Source organism: Oryctolagus cuniculus, chromosome 14 (genome assembly GCF_964237555.1).
Source record: "Oryctolagus cuniculus chromosome 14, mOryCun1.1, whole genome shotgun sequence".
Lineage (NCBI taxonomy): Eukaryota > Metazoa > Chordata > Mammalia > Lagomorpha > Leporidae > Oryctolagus > Oryctolagus cuniculus.
This window is the reverse complement of record NC_091445.1, coordinates 89967817-89975388: the sequence shown is the minus strand read 5'-3', so window position 1 is coordinate 89975388 and position 7572 is coordinate 89967817. Positions and strand designations below refer to the sequence as shown.

Genomic DNA, 7572 nt, shown 5'->3' with positions numbered 1-7572 from the left:
TCTACCATCTGTTAGTTCACTCCCCAAATGGCTACAACAGCTTGGGCTAGGCCAGGCTGAAGCCAGGATCCAGGAACTCCATCTGGGTCTCCCATGTGGGTGGCAGGATTGCAAGGACATGAGCTATCGTCTGCTGCTTCCCAGGTGCCTTAGTGGGGAGTTGGATTTGAAGCTGAATAGCTGGAACTCAAACTGGCACTCTGATACGGGATGTGGATAGTCCAGGAGGTGGCTTAACTTGCTGCACCATTAAAGATAAGGAGGTTTCCCCCCATTAGTATGGAATGAACTTCCTGACTAACGTTTTAAGCTGATAGTATCTCATTGTTTGGACACCCCATCAATTCTCTACTCATCTTCTCTTGGTGGGTGTTTGGGTGGTTTGCTCTATTTTCAAAACTGCCTGGTGTGATGTCTTTACAGCCTGGAGATAGGGCAAAGCCCTCTGCGGGAAGCACTCCGAGGAGATGATCCATGGCCGGAGGAGAGGGACAGGGTTCTTCTGTTGTCTATTGCCTGTGTTTGCTGCAGTCAACTGCATTTCCAGGAGACCAGGATGTGGGGTTACACAGCACCCTGCATCGATTCATACTGGCATCTGGTCCGACTACGGATGAAAACTCATTGATGAGATTGATAATAACTCACACATCCGCCGTCTGAAACAGACCAACAGCCCGTGAAGACTGACAGGGGTGGACGGTCCAGAACCAGGCCCTTCCTCAGCAGAGCGTTAGCTTGCCAGTAGAGGGCTCTCTCCTTTTGGGAAAAATAACATCTCTGGGAAAGGTTTTCAACTTAACACCCAGACACGGAATGTGGTGCTTCTCTTCTCTGTAGTTTATTGCTGCCTTGTTCCCCTGAGTATGTGGGGGCTCACCGACTACTGTACTTGGGTGTGTTTATGTGAGGGTGTGTGGGGCGGGGACTTAGGGGGGAGGCCTGTGACTTGACTCAGACGAGGGGTTATAGTGTTTCCCTCCTTGAGGATTCGAGGCATCCCAGCCTTGCCCTCTGTCTCACTATTACAGGTTCCCCGGGACAGGCTTGTGAGATCTGCTAACAGGCTCCTTCTGCTCCCTTCTCCCTATCCCTCTGTTTATATGACCCCTGCGGACTGCTCTTTGAGGCCAAAGCTCAGGCGAAAAGTTATCTCAACACTTCAGAGGCGAAGAGAAAGAGCAGACATCAATTGAGTGTCTCAAGTGGGCAGTTGAGGGAGGCTAGGCCACCGTGTCCTATTTGTCTTTGTTCTCATCTGGGAGAGATTATTCCTGTTCTCCTCTTCCCACACAGTACCATTCAGGAAATCACGATTCCACAAGGCACAACAGATTGCCCGAAGTCACACAGGGAGCAGCTACTGCCTGGAAGCCTGCTGGTGCCTGGGCTGGGCCTGCACCACAGGCCGGTGTGACTTCAGGGCTCAGACTGCTTTCAGCCGGCGGAGCTCCCTCTTGGGTGGGTGTGAAGGGTTCAATCCCAGCCGGAGACGGCCGAGGTCGCTGACTCTGTCACTGACTTAGTGGGGCCGTTTCCTCCTACTTCTGACTTCTGGCCTGGTTTGGGAAACACCTGAAATCATTTTTCTTCTTTGGATTAAGACAGAGTGGTGTCCATGGATTTCTGGTTTCCTTTATTCAGGGCGTACCTATGCTAATATTGAACAAGCTCTGAGGAAATGGAAGACAGAACTTGCTTCCCAGGGACAATGGCCTGTTCCGAGCCCTGAGCCACGAGGGCAGGTGCACCAGGCACCTGAGCACTGAGCTCTTCTTGTCCTCCACTCAGAGGTCCACCAGTGGGCAGGTGCGGGAGGCCTCACGATGGCGAGTGTTACTCGGGCCGAGCTGACTTCTCATCTCAGTTTGGTTTCAGCAGAGAGCAGAAGCAGGCATCTGGCCTACTGGTTAAGATGCCTGCATCCCACACTAGAGTGCCTGGGTTCAACACCTGCCTCTACTTTTTTTTTTTTTTTTTAAATTTTATTTGCCAGGTAGAGTTATAGACAGTGAGAGTGAGAGACAGAGAGAAAGGTCTTCCTTCCATTTGTTTACTCCCCAAATGGCCACTAGGGCAGCGCTGCACGGATCCAAAGCTAGGAGCCAGGTGCTTTTCCTGGTCTCCCATGTTGGTGCAGGGGCCAAGCACCTGCGCCAGCCTCCACTGGCCTCCCGGGCCACAGCAGAGAGCTGGCCTGGAAGAGGAGCAGCTGGGACTAGAACTGACATCCACACGGGATGCCGGCACCACAGGCGGACCGCCTCTACTTTTGACTCCAGCTTCCTGCTAACGCAGACCCGAGGTGGCAGTGGAGATGCTCAGGAGACTGGGCTCCTGCCACCCGCAGCTGGGACCCGGAATGAACTGCTGGCTCCTCGCTTTGGCTCCCTACTGAGACTGTTGTGTGGCCAATTTGGGAGCAAACAGTGGATGAGAGCTCTCAGTCTCTCAAATAAATAAAAGTTAGGAAAAGAAAGCAGCAGCACAGAATGAAGAGCAAAGCGGAAGCAAGCTATTTAGCTGTTAGTCAAATAAACCCTACAGGTGCTTCGAGCAGTGTTCCGACTGGTTTTGGACAAGTGGAGAGCAGACTAATACGAACCGATTACAGATAGATGATTTAGATCACCTTTTCCCTTCCTTTTAAACTCAGAAACGTTTTTTACACTGCTTTTAAATTTAGCCCTAATATTCTGCTTTGCAGAATTTTGAGCAACTTTTTTTTTGCATTGATTACCTCATTTCCATTCAGTGCTACACACCTGTCAAACGTGCCAACAATGTTTGTATCTCTCTGGAGTTACAATGAAATTATGGGCAAGTTTCTAACAGAAAAGGGATTATTCAGGGAATAGCTGTTTTTTTTTTTTTTCCAATTTGAGAGCAGTCACTGTTTATTAATGGGCCAGCTCACAAAAACACCATGGAAGACCCCTTAGTTCATCCTCTGTTAAGCCTGTTGATCTGATCTTCCGTGCTGCTAGCGTCTCCACCTTTCACAAAATGGGTGGGCTTTTCCTTCATTCCCAGTTATCCTGGAGATCATTTGAAGGGTCACAGGAAGTTATCTGCTCCTTTGAAGCATTTCCAACAGTCTAGCTGGCATCAATTAGATCCTTAACACAGATGGTGCCATATTTATTGAATGATCAGTTATGATCAGTTTCATCTCTCAAGGCAATTCACTCTTCATTGATGTTGCCAGAACTACATTTGTTGCATTAATTCATTGATTGATTTCAGGTTTGTGTGCCCCATCCAATATACATTTCCACAGTTCTCAGTATGTTAAGTGGAGCCTTGCTGAGCTTAGCAAAGGTGGCATTGAAGAGCCAGCAAAGACAAAGAGGCTGCAACACCTTGCTGACCTTGGGCTTACACCAATACCTTCAATCCTGATGACAAACACCAATTTGGGCTTTTCAGGGATGTAGCAGTTGCTAGCTTTCTTGCCATCCTAGCCATTGGAATCTCAGTTTTACCTATATTCCTTGTGATTCTGCTTAGCTTTTTAAATAAGTTTATTCCTTCTCTTACAAAACATATTTTTTGGCAAAATTCTTTCTCAGGTGTGATCTTCAGTTCTGTGACATTCCCTCACTTTTTCTTAAGGATTTCTGGGCCAGCAGGAACCTTCTTTTTCTTTTTGGTATCCTCCATAGTCCAGTGGGACAAAGAGGACAGGAATGGATGTTAAGAAAGATTTACAGCTGACACTCCCCAAACTCTAAGAATTCATATGGATGGCTGAGTTCATTGGTTTTCTTATTTTTTTTTTAATTTTTATTTTTGACAGGCAGAGTGGACAGTGAGAGAGAGAGAGACAGAGAGAAAGGTTTTCCTTTGCCGTTGGTTCACCCTCCAATGGCCGCCGCGGCTGGTGTGCTGTGGCCGGCGCACTGCGCTGATCCAATGGCAGGAGCCAGGTACTTCTCCTGGTCTCCCATGGGGTGCAGGGCCCAAGTATGTGGGCCATCCTCCACTGCACTTCCTGGCCACAGCAGAGAGCTGGCCTGGAAGAGGGGCAACCGAGACAGAATCCGGCGCCCCGACTGGGACTAGAACCCGGTGTGCCAGCGCCGCAAGGCGGAGGATTAGCCTAGTGAGCTGTAGCGCTGGCCTCATTGGTTTTCAAACAAGCATGCATCGCAAGAGTCATCTAGAGGACTTGTGAAAACACAAAACGCAGGATTTGCTAAGGTTGGGTGGCCCTACATTTTGCAATTTTTTGGGAAAATTAAAAAAATTTATTTTCATTTACTAGAGAACAGGGGAGAGAGAGAGAGAGAGAGAGAGAGAGAGAGACTGACTCTTTTAGTCACTGCTTCATTTCCCAAATGCCTGCAATAGCCAGGGCTGGGCCAGGAAGAAGCTGGGCGCCCAGAACTCGATCCAGGTCTCCCACGTGAGTGGCAGGGACCCAGCTTCTTGAACCATCACCTGCTGCCTCCTAGGCGTTCATTAGCAGGAAGCCGGACTCAGGAGCAGGGCAGGATTTGAGCCTGGGCACTTTGATGTGGGATGCAGGTGACCCAAGTGGCATCTTAACAACTGTGCCAAATCTCGGCCCCTGAATTTTGTAATTTTCAACAGGTCTCCTGGGGAATGCTGCTGCTGATGGTTCAGGCACCACACTTTGAGAATTATTGACTTAGTTACTGTCAGTAATAAGATCGAAAAGCTTAAGATAGCAGAAATATTGCTGCCTCTCTTCTTAGCTGGTAGGAGAAAGCAGTGTGAGGGCAGGCTCTGGATGCAGACAGAATTGTATTTGGAGTCTTCCTCTAACACTTTCAACTATATGATCTTGGTTGGATTTATTTAACTTCCCAGCACCTCAGTTTTCTTACCTGAAAAATAGAAATAGTAACTTCTAGTGCTTAGTAGTTTGTGAAAAAAATATTAAAAGGTAAGTTTAGGGGCGTTATGAAGCAGCAGGTAAAGCCACCACCTGTGCAATGCCAGCATCCCATATGAGTACTGGTTAATGTCCTGGTTGCTCCACTTTTGATCTAGTCCCCTGATTTCTTTCTTTTTTTATTTTTTATTTATTTTATTTTATTTTTTTGTTTACAGGGGAGAGCGCGAATGCAGTCCCCCACTACCACAAATTATGTAGTCGAGTTTCCCGCATTTGGGGAAATCGCAGGGGTCAGCACATCCGGAGTGCAATGGATGAGCCTCGCCCTGGGAAAACCACCTTCGTGATCATGGTATCTCCCCTGCCAGGTAAGTAATGGCTGGGAAAAGCAGTGGAGGATGGCCCAAGTGTTTGGGCCCCTGTCACCCATGTGAGAGACCTAGAAGAAGCTCCTATTGTGGACATCTGGGGAGTGAACCAGCAGATGGAAGAGTCTCTCTCTCTCTCTCTCTCTCTCTCCTTCTCTGCTTGTACCTTTGACTTTCAAATTAATAAATATCAAATTAAAAATTGACAATTAAATCTTTTTTAAAGGTAAGTTTATTTTGGTGCAAAAAATTAAAAAATCCCATTCATAGTTTTTTTTTTATAATTTGCATTTTCTGTAAACTGTGAAGCCATCTTGTATATAACTGGCTTAGCATATACAGAGTACTATATTGACCTATAGCATATGTAGAATAAATGGTAACTCTTCTGAGAAGCTTTTCCTATCTTTGAAGCAGCTTATTAGATTTACAAAATCAAAAGAACTAAATATAGGACATGATGAGTTTAAATAAGTGAGGAGGTCATATTTTGTTTTAAATAAAAAACAAAACATGCTATTGAAGTACAGCTCTGGCATTATCAGCCATTATTTCTACCTGAGATCCAATGAAAGCTCAAAACCTTGGAACTCATCAATTCCTGGGGTTGGTGGAAGGGGTGTTAGAAATAGGACTGCACGTTGGGGAAACCCTGCAAAACATTTGCCTTGGCAAAGAATTCTTGGAAAAGACCCCAGAGGCACAGTCGTCAAAACCAGAATTGACCAATGGGATCACATCAGATTGTGAAGCTTCTGTACTACAAAAGAAACACTCAGCAAGGTGAAGAGGCAGCAAACAGAATGGGAGAAATTATCTGCAAACTATGCAGCTGACAAAGGATTAATGAACAGAATATATGAAGAGATCCAGAAACTCAACAACAAAATAAACAACCCAGTTAAGAATGGGCAAAGGACTAAAAAGGCATTTTCCAAAAGAGGAAATCCAATGGCCAATGGATACATGAAAAAAAAAATGCTCAGGATCACTTCACTAGCCCTCAGGGAAATGCAAATCAAAACCACATGAGGTTTCCCCTCACCCCCCCCCCCCCTTACAATGGCTTTCATATAGAAATCAATAAACAACAAATGCTGGTGAGGATGTCAGGGAAAAGGTACCCTATCCACTGGTGGTAGGAATGTAAACTGTTAAAGCCACTATGGAAGACCGTATGGAGATAGCTCAAAAATTTGAATACAGACTTACTCTGTGACCCAGCCATCCCACTGCTGAGAATGCACACAAAGGAAATGAATCAGCACATGAAAGAGTGATCTGTACCCCCATGTTTATTGCAGCTCAATTCACAGTAGCTAAGATATGGAATCAGTCCAAATGCCTGTCAACTGAAGACTAGATAAAGAAATAATGGGATATATACACCATAGAATACTACATAGTGGAAAAAAATGGAATCTGGTTGTTTGCAACAAAATGAATGCAACTGGAAAACATTATACTTAGTGAAACAAGCCGTTTGCAAAAAGACAAATACCATATGTTCTCCCTGACCTGTGATAAATAATAGAGCACCTAAAAGGCAATCTATAGAAGTGAAGTTGGCACTTTGAGAAACAATGACTTGAACAGCCCTTGACTCGACTACTGAGGAACATTTTTTTTTTCATACTATTTTTTGAACTCTTTACTTAACATAGAGTTAATCATATGTGTATAAAGTTAATTGAAAATAAAACTTAGTAAAAAATAACAATGGGGGGTCAGCACTGTTGCCTAGCAGGTAAAGCTACCACCTGTGGTACTGGCATCCCATATGGGTACCTTTTTGAAACCCTGATGCTCCACTTCCTATCCAGCTCTCTGCAATGGCCTGGGAAAGTAGTAGAAGATGGTCCGAGTGCTTGGGCCCCTGCACCTGCATGGGAGACCTGGAAGAAACTCCTGGCTCCCTGGTTCGGATTGGCCCAGCTCTAGCCATTGTGGCCATTTGGGTAGTGAACCAGTGGATATAAGACCTCTCTCTCTCTCTTTCTCTCTCTGCTTCTGCCTCTATATAACTCTGCCTTCCAAATAAATAAAAATAAGTCTTTTTTTAAAAAAAGGAATGGGAATAGGAGAGGGAGGAGGAAGCAAGGTGGGAGGGTAGGTATGGTGGAGAGAATCACCATGTTCCCGTAGTTGTAATTATGAAATGTATGAAGTGTTAGAATGGCAGATGTCCTAAATAGCACTCTGGCCTCAGAATCAGCCCTAAAGCCATTCGGATCTGGCTGAAAAGCCCATGAGAGTATTTCAGGCATGGAAAGCCAAGACACTCTGGCAAAAAGATCTCTGTGAGTGAGATCCCAGTGGAAAGAACAGGTCTTCAAAGAA

At 45.7% G+C, this 7572-nt stretch overlaps 1 non-coding gene across 1 annotated transcript; it reads right to left on the bottom strand.

Annotated features, from left to right (window-relative positions):
- Positions 1–5076: 5076 nt before the first annotated feature.
- LOC127492889 (U1 spliceosomal RNA) lies at positions 5077–5240 on the bottom strand. The gene has a single exon (XR_007922717.2). It is a non-coding gene; the product is annotated as a U1 spliceosomal RNA (small nuclear RNA).
- Between the last annotated feature and the right edge of the window lie 2332 nt (positions 5241–7572).